General features: G+C 38.4%; 1 pseudogene; it reads right to left on the bottom strand.

The window, feature by feature from the left end:
* Positions 1–10,120: 10,120 nt before the first annotated feature.
* On the bottom strand, positions 10,121–21,412 carry LOC139080865 (uncharacterized; annotated as a pseudogene).
* Between the last annotated feature and the right edge of the window lie 2,376 nt (positions 21,413–23,788).

Below are 23,788 nucleotides of genomic sequence, written 5' to 3'. Positions count from 1 at the left end.
AACACCATTGCTCTCTGAGTTCCCTCACAGCCCGAGGGAAAACCCCACACATACAGGAGACTGAGCTGTTTTGGGGGGTGTCTCCATCAAACTAGTACTCCAGGAGAGCAATTGGTGAGGGCTCAGGGAGAATGCTGGGATCATACAGAAGACAGAGTGCCCCTCCCAACACCTGGCACTCCAGCCCTCCAATTGCCCAGAGCACAGTGGACAGATAGCAGCAGCAGCTGGGAAAGGTGCACAGGTCTCCAGGATCACCCAGAGCACAGTGAGGAGAGAGAGGTGGTGGCTGGGAAAGGTGCATAGGTGTAAGAAGGCTCCCCTTCCCCCATGCAGCACTGAAGCCCTCTGATCCCCCAGAACACCCTGCGGAGACTGAGGCAGCATCTGGGAAAGGTGCATACGTTTCTGGGATTTCCCAGAGTGCCGAGCAGAGAAAGCGGCAGAGGCTGGGAAAGGTGCACAAGTGTGAGAAGGCACTCCTTACCCTACCCAGCACTCCAGCCCTATGATCACTCAGAGTTCTGCACAGAGAGAAAAGCAGAGGCTGAGGGAAGTGCAAGTGAAAGAAAGTACCCTTTCCCCTGCCCAGCACCCCAGATCTGCCATTGGTCAGAGCATCACACAGAGAGAAAAGAAGTCAGTGGCTGGAGTTGGGGAGCCCCGGATCATGCTGGGCCCAGAATACACAGCGCATGATCCCCACCCAGTGGTGGCAGTTGGAAGCTGTGACCAGATAATAACTACGTGGAGGCAAAAATCCACACCATCAAGCAGTATGAAAAAGCATATTAAATCTCCAGACCAGAAGGAAAGTGAGGAGTACCAAGAAACCAACACTGAAGACACAGAAATTCATAACCTAAATGACAAAGAATTCAAAATAGCTATCATAAAATCTCAATGAGTTGCAAGGAAACACAGAAAAACAAATCAATGAATTCAGGAGCTTCTTCACAAAAGAGATTGAAACAAGAAAGAAGAACCAATCAGAATTGTTGAAGATGAAAAACACAATGAATGAGATTAAGAAAAATCTGGATTCCCTAAACAACAGAGCTGACAATATGGAGGACCAATTAGCAATTTAGAAGATAGTAATGCAGAAATGCTTCAGATGGAGGAGAAGAGAGAACCAAGACTAAAAAGAAATAAAGAACCTCTCATAGAAATATCTGACTCAATTAGGAAATGCAACACAAGGATTATAGCTATTCAAGAGGGGGAAGAGAAGCAGAATGGAGCAGAAAGCTTGTTCAAATAAATAAGAGCTGAGAACTCCCCAAACCTGGGGAAAGAGCTGGAAATACAAGTGAACAAAGCCAGTAGATATCCTAATTTCATCAATGTATAAAGACCTACTGCAAGGCATATAGTAATAAAGCTGGCAAAAGTTAGTGACAAAGAAAAAATACTAAGGGCAGCAAGGAAGAAGAAAATAACTTACAAAGCAACCTGTATCAGGCTTTCAGTGGATTCCTCAGCAGAAACCTTACAGGCTGGGAGAGAGTGGAATGATACATTCAAAATTCTGAAAGACAAAAAGTTTCAGCCAAGAATAGTCTATCCAGAGAAAACATCCTTCAGATTTGATGGATAAAAAAAAACTTTCCCAGATAAACAAAAGCCAAAGGAGTTCATCACCATAAGACTCCCCGTACGATAAATGTTCAAGAAGGTCTCATACTTGAAAAAAAATAGGAAAAGAGCTGCAAAGCCCTGAGCAAGGAGATGAATAGGAAGGCAATAATTAGAAAATGACAGCTCTCTCTCAGATCAGGTTAGTCAACGCTCAAATCTAACAAAGGATAAAGAGAAGGAAAGCAACAAAATTAAAAAAAAACTCATCATTTTAACCACAAATTCACAACACAACATGGAATAAGACATGACATAAATAACTTGGGGAAGAGGACAGGGATGCAATCAGCATAGTCTAAGGAAATAAGAGTCTATCAGAAAATGGACTATCTCATCTATAAGATTTTTATACAAACCTAATGGTAAACACTAAGCAAATAATTAGAATAGAGACATATATGACAAACAAGGAGAATGAAGAAAACCACCATAGAAAACTACCTAATCAAATTGGTAATTCAAAACACACAGGATGAGAAACAAATGAAATGCAGAAGAACTGGAAAATGAGTGATAAGATGGCAGTATTAAGCCCTCATATGTCAATAATCGCTCTAAATGTAAATGGAATGAATTCTCCAATCAAAAGACACAGAGTGGTAGGATGGATTAAAGAACAAGATCCAACAATACGCTGCCTCCAGGAAACACAGCTCCAAAGACAAACACAGGCTTAGAGTGAAGGGATGGAAGAAGATACGCCAAGCTAATGACAAACAAAAGAAATCAGGTGTTGCCATACTTATATCAGACAAAGTAGACTTCAAGACAAAACAAGTAAAGAGAGACAAAGAGGGGCGGTATATAATGATAAAAGGGACATTCCACCAAGAAGACATAACACTTTTAAACATATATGCACCCAACATAGGAACACCAAAGTACATAAAGCAACTGTTAACAAACCTAAAAGGAGATATCAACAACAACACAATAATATTAGGGGACCTCAATACCCCACTGACATCAATGGATAGATCATCCAGACAAAAAGTCAACAAGGAAATAATGGAATTAAGTGAAAAACTAGACCAGATGGATTTAACAGATGTATACAGAACTCTCCATCCCAAAACAGCAGAATATACATTCTTCTCAAGTTCACATGAAACATTCTCAAGGATAGACCATATATTGGGAAACAAGGCAAACCTCAATAAATTTAAGAAGATTGAAATCTTATTTAGTAACTTCTCTGACCATAATGCTATGAAACTAGAAATCAATAATAAGAAAAAAGCTGGGAAAGGAACAAAAATGTGGAGACTAAACAAGGAGAGAAATAATAAAAATTAGACTGGAAATACATGAAATTGAAACAAAAAAGACTGTAGAAAGGATCAGTGAAACAAGGAACTAGTTCTTTGAGAAGATAAACAAAATTGACAAAACCTTAGCCAGACTCACTAAGAAAAAAAGAGAGAAGGCTGAAAAAAATAAAATTAGAAATGGAAGAGGAGAAATTACAACAGATATTACAGAAATACAAAAGATTATAAGAGAATATTATGAAAAACTATATGCCAACAGACTGGACAATCTTGAAGAAATGGATAAATTGCTAAATTCTTACAACCTCCCAAAACTGAATCAAGAAGAAATAGAGAATCTGAATAGACCAATCACAAGTAAAGAGATTGAAATGGTAATCAAAAACCTCCCAAAAAATAAAAGTCTAGGACCAGATAGCTTCTCTGGAGAATTCTACCAAACATTCAAAGAAGATTTATTACCTATCCTTCTCAAACTATTCCAAAAAATTGAGGAAGATGGAAAAATTCCCAACACACATTCTACGAGGCCAACATCACCCTGATACCAAAGCCAAACAAGGACAAAACAAAAAAGGAAAATTATAGGCCAATACCGCTGATAAACATAGATGAAAAAATCCTCAACAAAATATTGGCAACTTGAATACAGTAACACATTAAAAAGATCACACATCATGATCAAGTGGGATTCATACCAGGGAAACAGGGATGGTTCAACATCCACAAATCAATCAGGGTGATACACCACATTAACAAAATGAGGGAAAAAAAACCACATGATAATCTCAATAGATGCAGAGAAAGCATTTGACAAGATCCAACATCCATTCAGGATAAAAACTCTCAATAAAATGGGTATAGAAGGAAAGTACCTCGGTATAATAAAGGCCATATATGACAAACCCATAGCCAACATCATACTCAATAGGAAAAAACTGAAAGGCATCCCTCTGAGAAGAAGAACAAGAACAAGACAAGGGTGCCCACTCTCACCGCTCTTACTCAACACAGTACTAGAGGTTTTGGCCAGAGCAATGAGGCAAGCAAAAAAAATAAAAGGAATCCAGATAGGCAATGAAGAAGTGAAACTCTCACTGTTTGCAGACATGATTTTATATATAGAAAACCCTAAAGAATCCATCGGAAAACTATTAGAAATAATGAACAACTACAGCAAAGTTGCAGGATACAAAGTCAACTTTCAAAAATCAGTGGCTTTTATATATTCCAATAATGAACTAACAGGATGGGAACTCAAGAATACAATCCCATTTATAATCGCATCAAAAAGAATAAAATGTCTAGGAATAAATTTAACCAAGGAGGTGAAAGACGTATACAAGGAAAACTATAAGACATTACTGAAAGAAATTGATAATGACATAAAGAAATGGAAAGATATTCCATGCACGTGGATCAGAAGAATAAACATAGTTAATATGTCCACACTACCTAAAGCTGTCTAGAGATTCAACACAATCCCAGTCAGAATCCCAATGACATTCTTCACAGAAATAGAACAAAGAATCTTATAATTTATATGGAGCAACAAAAGACCTCGAATAGCCAAAGCAATCCTGAGAAACAAGACAAAGCTGGTGGCATCACAATCCCAGACTTTAAAATATACCACAAAGCTATAGTAATCAAAACAGCACGGTACTGGTACAAAAACAGGCACACAGATCAATGGAACAGAATTGAAAGCCCAGAAATAAAACCACACATCTACAGACATCTAATCTTCAACAAACAAGGCAAAAACATACAATGGAGAAAGGAAAGCCTGTTCAATAAATAGTGTTGGGAAAACTGGACAGACACATGCAAAAGAATGAAAGTTCACCGTTGTCGTTCTCCACACACAAAAATAGATTCAAAATGGACCAAAGACTTGAAGGTAAGGCCTGAAACCATAAAACTTCTGGAAGAAAATATAGGTAGTACACTCACTGACATCAGCCTTAAAAGGATCTTTTCGAATACCGTGTCTACTTGGAAAAGGGAAGTAAAAGAAAAAATAAACAAGTGGTACTTCATCAGACTAAAGAGCTTCTGGAAGGCAAAGGAAACCAGGATCAAAACGAAAAAACAACCCACCAACTGGGAAAAAATATTTGCAAATCATGTATCTGACAAAGAGTTAATCTCCATAATACACGAAGAACTCATACACCTGAGCTATGAAAAAACAAACAATCCAATCAAAAAAGGGGCAGAATGGGGGCCGCCCCGTGGCCGAGTGGTTAAGTACACACGCTCTGCTTTGGCGGCCCAGGGTTTCACCGGTTCGGATCCTGGGTGCAGACATGGCACTGCTCATCAAGCCATGCTGAGGCGGCATCCCACATGCTGCAACTGGAAGGACCCACAATTAAAAGTACACAACTATGTACCAGGGGGCTTTGGGGAGAAAAATAAAATCTTTAAAAAAAATGGGCAGAGGATAGGAACAAATATTTTTCCACAGATGGTATACAGATGGGCAATAGGCACATGAAAAGATGCTCAACATCACTAATCATAAGGTAAACTCAAATCAAAACTACACTTAGATCTCACCTTATGCCCGTTACAATGGTTATAATCACCAAGACAAAAAATAAATGTTGGAGAGGTTGTGGAGAAAAGGGGACCCTCATTCACTGCTGGCAGGAATGCAAACTGGTGCAGCCACTATGGAAAACAGTATGGAGATTTCTCAAGAAACTAAAATAGAAATACCATATGATCCAGCCACCCCACTACTGGGTGTTTATCCGAAGAACTTGAAATAAACAATACAAAGAGGCTTATGCACCCCTATGTTCATTGCAGTGTTATTCACAATAGCCAAGACGTGGAAGCAACCCAAGTGCACATCGACAGATGATTGGACAAAGAAGATGTGGTGTATATATATATACAATGGAATACCACTCAGCCGTAAAAAAAGACAAAATCGTCCCATTCGCAATCACATGGATGGACCTTGAGGGTATTATGTTAAGTGAAATAAACCAGACAGAGAAAGACAAACACCATATGATTTCACTTATTTGTGGAACATGAACAAACTTATGGATAAAGAGAACAGTTTAGTGGTAACCAGGGGGAAGGGGGATTGGGGGTGGGCACAAGGGGTGAAGAGGCACACTTATATGGTGACCGACAAATAATAATGTACAACTGAAATTTCGCAGTGTTGCAAACTATCATGACCACAATAAAAAAATAAATCAAAAAAACAAATGGAAAAAAGATAATAAAATAAAAATGTCCAAAATGAAAGATAAAGAGAGAATCCTAAAAGCTGCAAGAGAAAGGCAACAATTGACATACAAAGGAAACCCCATAAGGCTATCAGCTGACTTCTTAGCAGAAACCTTACAGGCTAGAAGGGAGTGGCAGGATATATTTAAAGTGCTGAAAGGAAAAAACCTACAGACAAGAATACTCTACCCCTCAAGGTTATTGTTCAGAATGGAAGGAGAGATAAACAGGTTCCCAGACAAGCAAATCTAAAGGAGTTTATCACCAAGACCCCAGCTGTACAAGAAATGCTAAAGGGACTGATTTAAGTGCGAAAGAGAAGAAGGCCACAAATAGGAATTAGAAAATTATTCAAAAAAATAAGGCGGGCTGGCCTGGTGGCACAGCAGTTAAGTTCGCACATTCTGCTTCGCTGGTTCGGATCCTGGGTGTAGACATGGCACCGCTTGGCAAGCCATGCTGTGGTAGGCGTCCCACATATAAAGTTGAGGAAGATGGGCACGGATGTTAGCTCAGGGCCAGTCTTCCTCAGCAAAAAGAGGAGGATTGGCAGCAGTTAGCTCAGGGCTAATCTTCCTCAAAAAAAAAAAAAATAATAAGGCACTAAAGTCACTGGTAAAAGCAAAAATACAGTAAAGGTAGCAGGTCAAAAGACAAAAGTACTAAAATTACCTATTCCGTGATAAGAGGGTAATGGAAACACACACAGAAAAAGAGGTTAGAAATGATATAAAACCCTAAAGAATCCACCAAAAAACTTTTAGAAATAGTCAATGAATTTGGTCAAGTTGCAGCATACAAGATCAACATCCAAAAGTCACTTGTGTTCCTATACACTAACAAGGAATTAGCAGAAAGAGAAATTAAGAATATAATCGCATTTACAATTGCAACCAAAAGAATAAAATACCTAGGAACAAACTTAACCAGAGGTGAAAGATCTGTATACTGAAAACTATAAAACATTGTTGAAAGAAATTGAAGAAGACACAAAGAAATGGAAAAATATTCTGTGCTCTTGGATTGGAAGAATTAACATAGTTAAAATGTCCATACTTCCTAAAGCAATCTACAGATTCAATGCAATCCCTATCAAAATTCCAACAACATTTTTCACGGAAATAGAACGAAGAATCCTAAAATTTATATGGAACAACAAAAGACCACTGAATAGTCAAAGGTACCCTGAGATAAAAGAACAAAGCTGGAGGTATCACACTCCCTGATTTCAAAATACACTACAAAGCTACAGTGACCAAAACATGGTACTGGCACAAAAACAGACACATAGATCAATGGAACAGAATCAAGAGCCCAGAAATAAACCCACACATCTATGGACAGCTAATTTTCAACCAGGAAGCCAAGAATATACAATGGAGAAAGGAAATTCTCTTCAATAAATGCTGTTGGGAAAACTAGACAGCCACATGCAAAAGAATGAAAGTAGACCATTATCTTACATCATACACAAAAATTAACTCAAAATGGATTAAATACTTGAATGTAAGACATAAAACTTCAAGAAGAAAACATACCCAGTACACTCTTCAACACTGGTCTTAGCAGCATATTTTCAAGTACCATGTCTGACTTTGCAAAGGGAACAATAGAAGAAATAAAAGAATGGGACTACATCAAAGTAAAAATATTCCACACAGCAAAGGAAACCAAAGACAACTTAACAACTGGAAGAACATATTTGTAAACCGTATATGTGATAAGGGATTAATATCCAAAATATATAAAGAACTCATACATCTCAACAACAAAAAACCTAACTACCCAATTAAAAAGTGGGCAAAAGATCTGAACAGACATTTCGCCAAAGAAAATATACAGATGGCCAACAGGCACATAAAGAGATGTTCAACATCATTAACCATCAGGGAAATGCAAATCAAAACTACAATGAGATATCACCTCACTCTCGTAAGAGTGACTATAATTAACAAGACAGGAAACAATAAGTGTTGGAGAGGATGTGGAGGAAAGGGAACTCTCGTACACTGCCGGTGGGAGTGTAAACTGGTGCAGCCACTATGGAAAACAGCATGGAGATTCCTCAAAAAATTAAGCATAGAAATACCATATGATCCAGCTATTCCACTGCTGGGTATTTATCCAAAGAACTTGAAAACACAAATGCGTAAAGATAGATGCACCTCCATGTTCACGGCAGTGTTATTCACAATAGCCACGATTTGGAACCAACGTAGGTGTCCATCAGGGGACGAATGGATAAAGAAGGTGTGCTATATGTACACAATGGAATACTACTCAGCCATAAGAAACAATGAAATCCAGCCATTTGTGACAATGTGGATAGACCTTGAGGGTATTATGCTAAGTGAAATAAGTCAGGGAGAGAAAGTCAAATACACCTATGATCTCACTCACAAGTAGATTTAAAAACAACAACAAACAATTACATATAAACAGATATTGGATTGGTGGTTACCAGAGGGGCAGGATGGAGGGAGGAGGGTGAAAGGGGTTATTAGGCACATGTGTGTCGTGATGGATTTTTGTTAGTCTTTGGGTGGTGAACATGATGTAATCTACACAGGAATAGAAATATAATGATGTACACCTGAAATTTATATAATGTTATAAACCAATGTTATCACAATAAATAAAAATAAAGAACTAAAAGCGAATGAAGATACTAAATATGAAAATATGTGAGATGCAGTTACAGTAGTAGTGCTAAGAGAGTTGTAACACTAAATGCTTACATCAGAAAACAGGACAGGTCTCAGAGCAAGAATCTAAGTTTCCACCTCAAGGAACTGGAAAAAGAAGAGCAAAACAAGCCCAAAGTAAGCAGAAGGAAGGAAATAATAAAGATAAGAGCAGAAATCAGCAAAATTGAAAACCAAAAGCAAAATCCAGCTCTGTGAAAAGATCAATAAAACTGTGTGAATCTACATTATCTAAAAGTGAAAGTTTAACAAGTAATTAAAAATAATAAAGAAATCATTTTTAAGCATTAAAAAAGCACAAACTATTAGTGGAAATATAAACAGTACTCAAATGTCACCTTTCCTAATTATCTTATTTAAAATTACACCGCCACACTTATATCAGTCAGGGTTCTCCAAAGAAACAGAAACAAAAGGAGATTGTGTACATATATAGACGGAGATTATATACATATCTATATATATATACACAGAGAGTGAGAGAGAGAGATTTATGTTAACAAATTGGCACATGTGATTGTGAGGCCTGGCAAGTCTGAAATCTGTAGGACAGGCTGGCAGGCTGGAAACTCAAGCAGGACCTGATGTTATAGTCTTGAGTTGGAAATCTAGGGCAAACTAGCAGGGTGGAAATTTGGCAGAATGTGACGCCTCAGTCTTGAGGCAGAATTTTTTCCTCCAGAAAATCTGCTTTTGCTCTTAACAGCCTGCAACTAATTGGATGAAGCTCATCCACATTATCAGGGGTAATCTCCTTTACTTCAAGTAAAAATTTATTGCAGATTTTAACTACGTCTATAATACACCATCATGACACCTAGATCAGTATTTGATTGAATAACTGAGTACTATAAACTAGCCAAGTTGACACATAAAATGAACCGTCACAGTCCACCCCTTGTCCAATTGGCACCCATACACATATCTCTAAATAAAGACAAATAACAAAGTCATACTTCCACCTAACATGACACAACTATCCTATGTATAACCGAAAAAGTGCTAACCCTTTCCCTATAAGAGGATGCAAAGTACTTAAGTGATGTTCACTTTTCCTTGATATCTTGTAACTTAAATGATGTGATATAAAGTTAACTATTATTAATACATCCTATATTATATGATAAGGGGATAACGGGAGAGAAAAAAGATATTTGACATAAATATACACACAAATACATTCATAATAAAATAAGAAAGAAATACGCATAACAATTGCAGCCCTCATTTCTGCAAGTGGTCACATGGTCATAGCTGGTATTTTTAATTATCTTCTTTCACTACCCATTCCATATTCCCTTTGTCCTTAGCAAGCACCTCAGCTGATTGTGGTTCTTTGCCTGCCTGATGGAGTGACCCAAACCTTCATTCCTGAAAGGTCTGAGCTGTTAGTAGTTCTGCTGAATTGGGGTATTGTAGCTTTCTATTGATTTTCATCACAAGCATGGTAGTACTAAAAGATGCCCTAAGGAATCTACTGTGTTCCAGACATGCTTTTCCTTACCTCCATTGTCTAGTAGCAGCCCAATTTCTTCTTGGTAATCAGGATCAATTACCACAGCCAATAGAGCATCTCCCTTCACTTCCTGTTGACCCAGAGGCATGAGGAACCCAAAGTGATGAGGTGACAGTCTTAACTTCAGGTTCAGTGGAGTCATTGTTGAATCTCCTGGTGGAAGCATTCCACCCTTTGGAAGTAAGACCTCTAGATCAGCAGAACATAAGTACACATAGACAGAAGCCCAAAATTTGCTGGTGGATAACTAGGATAATACTAAGTGGTGCCACTCCCATTTCCATCCTTTGATTCCTGGACCCATGAATTTTGACTGTGGAAGGAATACCACCATATACTGGATGCTGATTTAGAGTATGTACAACTTCCTGGAGAACATGCCTCAGCCCTGCAAAGCATTGCCACCTAGTTGGTGCTGTAACTAAGCCTTCAAAAGGCCATTCCATGGTTCTGTCAATCCAGCCGCTTCAGGATGATGGGGAAATGGTAAGACCAGTGAATTCCATGAGTATGGACCCATTGCTGCACTTTGTGTACTATGAAATGAGTTCCTTGATCAGAAGCAATGTTGTGTGGAATACATGGTGGTGGATAAGGCATTCTGTAAGTTCACAGATGGCAGTTTTGGCAGGAGCATTGTGTTCCAGGAAGGCAAATCCATATCCAAAGTGTCTATTCCAGTAAGAATAAAATGCTTCCCTCTCTATGATGAAAGTGGTTGAGTGTTATCAACCTGCCACCAGATAACTGGCTTGATTACCCCAGGGAATTGTGCGATATCAGAGACTAGGTAAATGGTTTCTGCTGCTGACAGATTGAGCACTCAGCAGTGGCAGTAACCAGGTCAGCCAAGATGAGTGGAAGTTCACGTTGCTGAGCCCACGCACAACTTTCATCCCTACCACCATGGCCACTTTGTTCATGAGCCCCTCGGGCAATGACAGAAGTGGCTGAGGAAAGTGACTGACTGCTATCCACAGAACGGGTCATCCTATCCACTTAATTATAAAAATCCTTTTCTGCTAAGGTCACTCTCGTGAGCATTCACATGGGACACAAATGGCTTCAAGGTTTTTTGCCCATTACAAGAGGTATACCTACATACTCTTCCCCAGACCTCCTCGTCACCAATTTTCCAATCATGTTCCTTCCAAGTCTCTGATCGTCCATCTAAATCATTGGTTACAGTCTATGGATCGATATACACTCATACCTCCGGTCATTTCTCTTTCCAAGTAAAAATGAACAACCAGGTGCACTGCTCAAAGTTCTGTCCAGTAGGAAGATTTCCCTCCACCACCATCCTTCAAGGATGTCCCACAAAGGGGTTATATTGGTGGAGCTGTCCACTTTTGGGTGGTGCCTGCATATCATATGGAATCATTTGTAAATCAGGCCCAAGTTTTCCCTTCCTCAGTTAACTGATTATAGAGAACTCCCCATGAGGCTATAGGTGTGGGCTGGGAGAGAGGAAGTAATATAGCAGGGATGGGGATCATAGGCATTCGGGCCACTTCTTCAAGTAACTTACATATGCCTTCAAGGCCTGCTCAAGCCCAACCTTGTACACCACTTCCACTGGATAGTGGAGTGCTGCTGTGCATGGCCAAAAATACGGGTTGGTGGGTCGGACAATATTCACTTCATGTGGCACACAGTTAAGTGTTCAGTCTCTACTAAAGCCCAACAGCAAACCAAAAGCTATTTCTCAAAGGGAGAGTAGTTATCTGCAGAGAATGGCAGGGCTTTGCTTCAAAATCCTAAGGGTATGTACTGTGCTTCACTTATAAGGATCCACCAAAGGCTCCAAGCTGCACCTCTGTCTGCCACTGACACTTCAAGTGCCATTGGATCTGCTGGAACATATGGTCCAAATGGCAGAGCAGTTACACAGCAGCCTGGACCTGTTGTGAAGCCGCCTTCTATTCTGGGCCCCATGCAAAACTAGCGGCTTTTTAGGTCACTCAGTAAATGGATCAGAGCAGCATACTAAATGAACGTGTTGTCTCCAAAAATTCAAAGAGGCCCACTAGGCAATGTGCCTCTTTTTTGGTTATAGGAGGGACTAGATACAACAACTTAACCTTCACATTTGAAGGGATATTTTGATATCCCCCACACACTACTAGATCCCTAGAAATTTCATTGCTCCTAAATTTTTGTCAGATTTATTTCCCAGCTCTGGCATGTAAACGTCTTTCCAATAAGTTTAGAGTAGTTTCCACTTCTGGCTCACTAGCTCCAATCAGCATAATGTCATCAATGTAATGGACCAGTGTGGTGTCTTATAGAAGAGAAAGGCAATCAAGGTCCCTGTGATCTCAATTATGACACAGGGCTGGAGAACTGATATACCCCTGCAGCAAGACAGTCTTGCTGGCTTTGCCAGCTGAAAGCAAACTGCTTCTGGTGGTCTTTACTAACAGGCGTTGAGAAAAAAAGCATTTGCCAGATCAACAGCTGCATACCAGATATCAAGGGATGCGTTAATTTGCTCAAGCAATGAAACCACATCTGGAAAAGCAGCTGCAATTGGAGTCACCACCTGGTTATGTTTATGGTAATCCACTGTCATTCTCCAGGATCCATCTGTCTTCTGTAGAGGCCAAATAAGTGAATTGAATGGAGGTTTCGCTAGGAATTACCACCCTTGCATCCTTCAAGTCATCAACGGTGACAGTAATCTCTGCAATTCCTCCAGGAATGTGGTATTGTTTTTGATTTCCTATTTTCATAGGTAGAGACAGTTCTAGTGGCTTCTACTTGGCCTTTCCTACCATAATAGCCCTCACTCCACAGGTCAGGGAACCAATGTGGGGATTCTTCCAGTTTCTGACTGTATCTATTCCAATTATGCATTCTGGGGAATTAACTAAAAGATGAGTTTGGGGACTCACTGAATCCAATATGAGATGGACTCAAGCTAAAACTCTATTGATCACTTGACATTCATAAACCCGTACTCTGACTGGTGGAACACAGTGACATTTTGGGTGTCCTGGAAATTAGTGTCATTTCGGAGCTCATGTTTAATAATTCCTGAAAGTCTGACTATTTACTTTTCCCCGGTGCTCTTTTTACCACTGGAAATAGAGTCAGTAGTGTATTTCAACCTAATCAGGTTAAAGAAGCAATTCCAGAAACTCCAGAACCAATTCAGAAAACTCATCCTTAAGATTCTGTTCTTCTTGAACCAAAATCTACAACAGTCAGGGTTCTCCAGAGAAAAAGGAACAATAGGACATAATTTATATATATATACATATATATATAAATCTCCAACTTATATTTATAATAAGAGATTTAACAGAAGGAATTGGCTCACACAATTGGGACTGTTAAATCTTAAATCCATAGGGCAGGCCATCAGGATAGAGATTCTGCAGGAGGTGATGCTGTAATCTTGAGGCAGAATTCCTTCTTCTCCAGGAAACTTCAGATTTGCTCTTAATGCTTTCAACTGATTGAATGAGGCCCACCCACATTATCAAAGGTAATCTCCTTTACTTCAAGTCAACTGATTATAGATGTTAATCACATCTATAAAATACCTTCACTGCAACATCTAAATTAGTGTTTGATTAAATAACCAGGTAGTACAGCCTTATAACATACTGTATATATTGTTTAGGCATTTTGGATTTTGTCTGTCTCCCCTAACTTCAGTGTAATCTCTAGAAGGCAGGAAATTTTGCCTGCTTTGCTCACTGTTGTGTATGTAACTCCTAGAATAGTGTCTGGCACATACTGTGGAGTAAACAAATATTTGTTTGCTAAATGAATTGCTATTCAGAAAGTAATTTGGCAATATCGAGTAAAATTAAAGATATGTACAAGGATATTCATTGCAACATAGAATACCAAAAAGTTGGAAACCTGTGAAATGTCCATTAATAGTGGGATGGATTTTTAAAAATTGCAGTATATTTATATAATGGAAGTCTCTTAGCTAAAATGAATTAAATACAATTACACATAGAAACATAGATAAATTTCAAAAAATATATTAAATGGAAAAAACAAGTTGCATGACATGTATACTACATATTGTAAAATTTAACAATGCACAAAATAAAACTACATAATGCTAATGAATACATATGAATGTAGGGAGGGATACTCATCAACATCAGGTTACCTGTAGGGAGGAAAGGAGATTAATGAGATAGACGGGGACTTTAATTTTATCCATAATCTCTTAATTCTTAAAAAAAACCCAACAATCTGAAGCAAATATAAAAAAGTTTAACATTCATTAAGTCTAGGTGGTAGAAACACGAGTGTCTGGTTTTTTTATGCTTTTATATATTTGAGATGATAATTGGCAATAAAAATATAACAGTAGAGAAGATCCAATTTTAAATAGCAACTACGAAAAACTTCAGGACTAAAAAACGTGAAACATAAAAGATCTGTATAAACAAATCTTTTATACGCTTTTGAGGGACACAGAGTCTTCAATAAATGTCCTATTATTGGAAGAGGCGACTCATAGTATAAAGATGCTATTTCTTTGGTTTATATTAATTTATAAGTTTGATTTGATCCTGTAAAGACAACAATAAGACTTTTTTATTCTAAAGCTCATATGAAAAAAAAGTTCATATCAAGAAAAACCAGAAAAATTCTGAAAAAGAAGAGTAATCAGGAGGGTAGTCTTATGGTCTTATGACATATTAAAGTATATTATAAAGATACAAAAATTAAAAGAGTTGTGTGGTATTGATATATTAACTAAATGCCCAAACCATACCTGATATCTGATCACTTCTCTCTATTCTGCTGTACCAGCCTAGTCTAAGTCACTATTGTCTCTCATCTAGATTACTACAATATCCTTGTAAATGGCCTCCCTACTCGCACTCTGTCCATTGCCCCACCATACAGTTCATTCTCCACACAGCAGCCAGAGTGATCTTTTAAAAACTTAGACCGTGTCACTCTCCTGCTAGAAACCATGAATAGATAGACACATTGGTGGAACAAAACAGAGTTCAGAAATAGGTCCAAATACATAAAAGAGATTGATATATGATAAAGGTACAATCTCATATCAATAGAGAAAAGATGAATTATTTAATCAATGGTATTGGGACAACTAGCTGGTCATTTGAAAAAACAAAATTGGATCCTAGACTCACTCTTTACCCTAAAATGAATTTTTAAAATGTTATATTGAAAAAAAAAGTGAAGCTTTTCAAAACTAATTTACTCCCTTGTGTGGGAAGGAACAAGGAGTGAGTGCATGGGAGCACGGAGTGGGCTTCCACCGTATCGGTCAAGTTCTATTTACTGATCTGGGTGCTGGTTACACAGAGGTATTCAGTTAATGAAAATTCACTGGGCCACTCTTATGATATATGTGATAATGCGCACTGTTCTGTACATTATATTTCAATAATAGCTTTTAAAATAAGCAAAATAATAAAGCTACAAAAGAAAAGAGAAAAGATTGATGAATTTGACTCTATAAAATCATGTTTTTTTTCTGCATGGGAAAAATACTAGAAATAAAATCAAAACAGAAAAGAGAAAGAAAAATTTGTGATACATATAACAAAGAACTAATTTCCTTAATGTATAGTTAGTAAGAGAAATGATCAAAATAACTTCACAGAAAAAAGGCCCAAACATATGAGTTAATACTCACAGGAAAGTACATACAAACGGCTTTCATACAGATGAAAAGATATGCAATCTCATAATAAAATCAATGCAATTTTAAAGCACAGGGAGTTTTTTTTTTTGCTTTTCAGATTTGCAAAGGTTTTTTTAAAATAACGACACACTGTAAGACTATAGAGAAACTGGCATTCTCGTGCATTGCTGTCAAAAGCATATTCTTAGGGTGTTCAGTTTGGTAATATCCAACAAAATTTTAAGTGACATATCCTGGGACCTAGCAATGCCTAAAGATCAATTCCAATGTGTTCACAAAAGATAAATATAAGCATGTTTGCAGCATCATTGTTAACAATGGCAAACGATTAGAGACATTCCAAATGTCCATTCATTAAGAACCTAGTTAAGGGGCCACCCGGTGGCGCAGTGATTAAGTGTGCACGTTCCCCTTTGTTGCCCAGGGTTCGGTGTTTGGATCCCAGATGCGGACATGGCATCGTCTTGGCAAGTCATGCTATGGTAGGCGTCCCACATATAAAGTGGAGGAATATGGGCACGGATGTTAGCACAGGGCCAGCCTTCCTCAGCAAAAAGAGGAGGATTGGTGGCAGATGTTAGATCAGGGTTAATCTTCCTCAAAAAAAAAAAAAAAAAAGAACCTAGCTGAGTAAATTTTTGCATGCTCATACTATAGATTACTACATAGTCATTAAAAATAACCAGAAAGTGCTACTGAGTACTTATACGGAAAGATCTCCACAAAAACAAGTTTTATTTTTTTGAGGAAGATTAGCCCTGAGCTAACTGCTGCCAATCCTCTTCTTTTTGCTGAGGAAGACTGGCCCTGAGCTCACATCCGTGCCCATTTTCCTCTACCTTATATGTGGGACGCCTACCACAGCATGGCGTGCTAAGCGGCGCCATGTCGGCACCCGGGGCTGCCAAAGCGGAACATGTGCACTTCACTACTGAGCCACTGGGCCGGCCCCACAAGTTTTATTTTTAAATGATTTATTTATTTATTTTTAAAGATTTTATTTTTTCCTTTTTCTCCCCAAAGCCCCCCGGTACATAGTTGTATATTCTTCGTTGTGGGTCCTTCTAGTTGTGGCATGTGGGACGCTGCCTCAGCGTGGTTTGATGAGCAGTGCCATGTCCGCGCCCAGGATTCGAACCAAGGAAACACTGGGCCGCCTGCAGCGGAGCGCGCGAACTTAACTACTCGGCCACGGGGCCAGCCCCTATTTTTAAATGATTTAAAGTAGTGCGAATAGTATGGTGCTACCATTATACGTTCCTAAGTCCCTGAGAGTGATACTGTTAAAATACTCTATCCAGAAAAAAATTTTTTTAAGGAACAGTTTTTCCTTACAGAAGAATGGCAGCTAATAAATGTAGAGGGATGACACAGTTAGAAAATCATCATTTTGTAACTCCAACATAATATTTGATTTAGGTAAGAATCATCAATCGATGCTAAAATCATCGGATAAAAAGTTATTTTAGAGAAAAAGATATGCATAAAGTCTGAAAGTATCATCCCACTGATAGTTTACCGATTACAAAGGGAAAACTTTTTTTGTCAATGGAGACATCTTAACCAAATCTCAAACTTCGCACTACTATTAATAGGACAAGCTGACATTATACTGTGCCTCCCGATGTGATGCAACATAGAGTACACAACAGCACTTGTGAAGTATTCTTACCAGAAATATTTAACTTAATTTTTTTTGCTGATTAGTATTCCATGTAATAAAATACCACAATGTGTTTATTCATTCTTTTGTTAATGGACATTTAGATTGTTTCCAGTGTTTGATTGTTATGAATAAAGCTTCCATGTCTTTTTTTGGACATATCCTTTCTCTTTAATGCAGTGGCATGATTTTGGATACCATAGTTTGTTTCCACCTTTTTCCATTCTGTTCCTCTGTGATGGCTGCAGCCTGAGCTTTGGTGGGCGAGGATTAAGGCTTTAAGTGTTAGTAGATGGTACCAGCTGCCCATATTACGTTGCTCTTTACCTTATTCTGAAATGGTTCTGATCATCCCTTAGGTAGACCCTGATCCTGGTTGTGGATTTCAAAAACCCAAAGGGTGATAGACTTTATTGGAAACTAGATCAAGAAGTGTGAGAGCTCTAAATACATGGGAAATATGGTTGCTTCCAGAATTGAGGTGGTAGAAAAAAAACCAAAGAAATGAATTACCACAAATCAAAGGAAAAAAATCAGAACAAAAAAACAATGCACTAAAAACAGACTGTGGCGGTAATGCCTTGGCCTTGAAAATCTGGTTGGCACAGCAACAGCTTAAAGACCTTGGCAGCAGGCAGAGCAACTACAGCGTGTTTTAAATGAACAGAGAACCACAACCCAGGAGACCGTTTCAGCTTTAGAAATGTCAGAAGGCAAACCAGAGGATTATCAGAAATGAAGGTAGAGAAGGTTTAAGATCTTAGAGGTCGAATTTGGCCTACATAAAAAGGAAAAGAAGGATGTACCCCTAAAGATGTCCCCAGGCCTAAAAGCTTTTGATATGAAACTAGGAAAAAGGAGGGTACACTTTCTGTTATTAGGTCAAGGAAGATAACTCAGATCAAAAGGATTTAACAGAAAAAAAAATACGAGAGTAAACTGGAATGACTTCCCATTATCTCACTCCTTCCCACAAGGGAGCCCAGAACCAGAAAACTATTGAGGTGCCCTCTGAAAACTGTACACAAAGTGTCATTAATAAGAGCAGATTATAATCCTTCTCTTGATGACTGATTACAAAATATTCAGAAAAAATCAAAAGAGAGAAAGACCACAATGAGCAGTGTAGGATACTTCAGGCATTATTTAGTGAATTTCAGATGACACTGTGCTTGTAGTTGGGAAAGCAGGTATAGCCTGGGCCAGGAAGGAAGATGCTCATGGCACTTAGGAAGTTAGGGCTTTAGGAGAAGGGGAGAAAAGATGAAGTCACTAAAGAAGGATTTCAATGTATATAGGTCTGGTCTGGGTTAGATAATAGAAGGATGCAAAGATACCTCCTGGAATAAATTAGGAGGTTTTGCTTAAACAGTGCATGCTTTCTGCAGGCCTGGAAAAGAAAAGAATTTCTTTTCTTTACAGCTTTCACTATGGGAGGGATCCCATAGGGCAAAACCTGAAAGGGTATGTTAGAAAAACAAACGTCAAGACCACAAAACAAAGAGAAAGAAAAGGAAGGACAAAAGACACTTTGATCTAGAAAATAACATTAGCCTTACACATGGTAGAGAAGACACAAGACCTGAAGAAATAAATAAGGGGCAAAATAGAAGGAAATGGAACAAGTAGAGGCATATGCCACCGCTTCTGGGGAAAAAAAGACAGCTGAAAGAATGTTGTACTACAAATTAGACAAGACCTAGAGAATTAAAAACCCAAGGGAAGGCAAAGTTTCAGAAAGGAAGACATGGCTGAGGATATATTGGTGCTCACTGAGTGGCACCACCTGTGTAAGCATCAACAACAGCAGTTTCAATTCAGGGATTTGTCGAGGTTGCTTTATTCGTTGGGTCATTTGTAGGAGAGGGGTGAACCTCTCCTACAAGGCAGGTTTTGTAGTCCTAAGGAACCTAGAGCAGACAGTAACAACAGGAGCCACTGTGGCATAGAACAAAACACTTGGGATCTTGCTGGGGACATAGATATACATAGATGAAAAGGAGATTGAGACCGTGAGGGCTGCTAGGCCGTGAGTTTCACTTGGAGAACTACCTGTTATTAGTGTGGGATGCCTTCTCATAAGAGAGAGTAGATTAGATTGTTAGGAACACAAGAGTCAAAGGGAAATGAAAATGAAAATATTTTAAATATATGGGGTGGTTAATGAAGGGAAAGAGAGGGCCTTAGGAAGGACTAATGAACTGGAGGCACCACTACAACAAATGTCTAAATACTGCAAAAAGACAGAACGTGAGTCTGTCCATCCCAGCTATCTGAGTCTAAAATTCGTATCCTTAAAATCTGTTTGGAGAAATTTCTCATCTATAAGAGAGTTAGGGCCATTCCTATGCCCTGATTGGGATATCCGCCTATATGCACAGTTTCCTCTCTCAGAGCGGTTGTTAAGCACAAAGTGAGAATGAAAAGAAGGATCATAGCTTCCTCACCTCCACTGTCTCCCTAGTAATTACTAGGAGGACCTAGTAATCTGATTGGCTCAGATCCCTTGAGCCATGGTTACTAGTGTGTTTGGGCTGGTCACTATGGGTTAAAATGTTGTATACTCTAGATGGGTTTCTCTTTAGTGCTTTTCTGCCATTCAGAGAGATTAAAACACTAAGCCAGAGTCTCCTGGGTACCCAGCCATCTTGCTTTCTTGCCTCCTTCACTTGATATTTCAGGTACTTAATAGTTCTTATCAATTCACTGGTCAACTACTAACAAGACTGGGACTTGACAGGAAAAGGCGAAGCATTTTTTGGACCTTGAGCCTAAGTTATGTACTGAAACCTAGCTTTACCAGAGTACTGGGCATTAATCACAAAGTAGTATTTTAATTTCTACCTGTTCTTCTCCTTTGTGTGTATGGCTCCTTTATGACTTTTACATGGGAGAAGTAATGAGGTTAAGTCAAAACATGACTATTCCTGACTCCCTGCCCATAACACCATATTGCTAACATCAAAAATCTTACACTAGCTCCTAACAGGCACGACTTGTGGAATCAGGGCTTACAGAGCTGGCCGCGTACATTAGGATATGAGCATGCAACAGACTAGAAATGAGATGAAATGGGATTGTGCCTGGAACCAGCGTCACTAATAAATTATTTTCTGACCTCCAGTTAAAACTTTCCATAAAACCCTTTTCATCCCTAGTTCGTTTCTTTTATGACCATTTAGTATCTCCCTCTAAAAGCCCCCATATCAATGAAATCCTGGTGGAAATGAAGTTAGCTTCTTATTACTAAGCTGATCAATCAATGGGGGATGGAGGAAAAAAGAGTTGATTTCTCAGTAACTGGAAATAGTGTTGCCTTTCTTTGCCATGTCTACTGTTTCTTGTGGCCTCTTGCTAGAAAGACGGTGGGTGATTTGTTTCTTTATATATACTTTTCTGTATTTAGTCACAGATTTTCCATAATGTGTATTTACCACTTTGATAATCAGGGGAAAGTAAACAAAAGGAAAAAAATTCTATAAATTTAAGGGATTGAATCAGGTGGCCCTCACTGCCTCCACTCCTCCTCTGGTAACCACTAATCTGTTCTCCTTATATATATGTTTGTTTGTTTATCTTCCACATGAGTGAAATCACATGGTATCTGTCTTTCTCTGTCTGACGTATTTTGCTTAGCATAATACCCTCGAAGTCTATACTGGTCGTCTGCCCATAATAGTCAATTACCCACACAAAGTCCATGTTGTTGCAAATGGCACAATTTTGTCTTTTTTACGGTTGAGTAGCATTCTATTGTATGTATATTCCACATCTTCTTTATCCTCTCATCTGTTGATGGGCACTTGGGTTACTTCCATGTCTTGGCTATCGTGAATAATGTCTGGCAGTATTTATTAAAAATGCTCTCAGTTATCCATTGAATTGCATTTGTACTTTCGTCAAAAATCATTTGAAAACAAATATTTGCAAATCACATATCCAACAAAGAATATATAAAGACCTTTCTAAAATCAATACTAAGAAAACAAAGAACCCAATTTTTTTAAGTGGGCAACAGACTTGAACAGATGCTTCACTAAAGAAGATATACAGTCAAACACGTAAAAATATGTTAAACATCACGAGCCGTTAGTAAAATGCAAAATAAGTACAAATGACTGAAAAGCATATGCAAAGATTCTCAATATCATTAGTCATCAGAGAAATGCAAATAAAGACCACTATACACCTATTAGAATGGCTAAGATAAAAAATGTTGATAATGTCAAATGCTGAGGGAGTAGAGAATATTGATCATCTTAAATGCTGGTGAGGATGCATCAGCTTAGGATCTCTCCCATATTGATGATGGGAATGTAAAATGGTAAAACCACTCTGGAAAATAGACTGAGAGTTTTGTAAAATGTTAAACAGAGAGATTACTTCCATGAGATCCTCCGTGAACCCTCTCCTCAGCAAAACAACCATAACTGGTGAAAATTATTTTTAGAAAACAACCATTTAAAGCCTCTGGAAATTGTCCCAAGGGTGTAGAACAAAGGAAGAGCTATTTATTCAAGAAAACCTACTAAATCTAACAAACAGTGAGAATCTCAAGCTCAGTGACAGAAGCTCCACCCCAGGCAGGTACATCCAAGAAGCAGGGGTTTCTCCCTAGAAGGGGCAGGTAATCAGCATTTCTCATTGTCCCCAGAGCCGTGTTGCAGCTCTATTCCAAGCAAGAATGGTTGAGAGGACTGGGGCTCCCTTCCACCAGCCAGCCTTAACTCATAGTATAGAAGCTCTAACCTAGGTGTGGCAGGCCAAAAACACCTTCCCAAATCACCCTCACCCTAGCTGACTTATAGGATAGTTTTCACATCAAGAGAGGCAAGACATACTGCTTGTAAAGCAGGTGTGTCACTCTGATACAGGCCACTGATCCAAACCCCAGGTCTGGAGCAGTAACACAGAGGTTTTGCCCAGGGAGAGAGGTAAGCTATAAGAACAGAAAACTCTGAAGCTCTCCCCAAAGGAACTGACTTTATTTGGAACATAGTGTAGGGAAGTTCAAGCCAAAGGGTGCTCTTCAAACACTGGAGATTTTGGTGGTTAGCAATTAAGAAGAGGCTAGTAGCTTCATGAGAATAAGCTAAACTAACTATAGACCAATTTACTGGAGATAATGAGGAAAAGAGACAGCTAAGAAAGGTCTCCTGGAGTCAGAACAAAATTCAAAGGCTAACCTCAAAGACCATCTCTCTAAAGGGACCCAAGTTTAATTGGATCAGACTGAGGAGCAATTTATGCCACAGGGCATTGTTGAAAACAGTAGAACAGTTAGTGGGCAATTAGTGATACCTAACAGCTCTGTGTGTTACCAACAGAGGCAGACAGCTTAACAGAAAGATCAGGGGAAGAGACAAAAAGAACTCTGGTAAAACCACTGTTGTCTCAGGGTAACTGCATGCATCCCAAAACATTCTGAGGAATGACATTAGGGTCTACTCATTGCAGGGGAAACAGACGTCACTAAAGTAGTCCACTCATATCACTAAAAAAATAAAAAAGCAAACAACAAAAAGAAACTATGAGTGAGGGAGGGTCACTATCTAGAGTTGCTGCAATATATTATCTAAAATGTCTAGCTTATATGCATACATATATATATATGTATATATATATATATATATATATATATATATATAGTACATGCAAAACACAAGAAAATGTGACCCATACACAGGAAAAAAAAGCAGAAACTGAAACCGCCAGTGAAAGGGCCTAGATGTCAGATTTAGGAAAGAAAGATTTCAGAGGTGCTATTATAATAAATATGCTCAAAAACTAGAGCAAACCTTGCTTAATGAATTAAAGGAATGTATGAGGACATCCCAATAAAAAGAAAATATCAATAAAAGTTTATAAATTATTTTTAAAAATCAAATTCTGGAGTTTAAAAGTATAATAACATAAATGAAAACTTCACTAGAGGGGCTTTAGTAGATTAGAAAGAGTAGATTTGAACTGGCAGAAGAATTAATGAACTTAAAGATAGATCAATAAAGATTATGAAATCTTAAGAATAAAGAGAAAAAATAATGAAGAAATGTAAACAGAGCCTCAGTGATGTGTACG

This window comes from Equus przewalskii, chromosome X (assembly GCF_037783145.1).
Source record: "Equus przewalskii isolate Varuska chromosome X, EquPr2, whole genome shotgun sequence".
NCBI lineage: Eukaryota > Metazoa > Chordata > Mammalia > Perissodactyla > Equidae > Equus > Equus przewalskii.
Note: the sequence above shows the minus strand (reverse complement) of the source record. Positions and strands in the feature narration are given on the sequence as shown.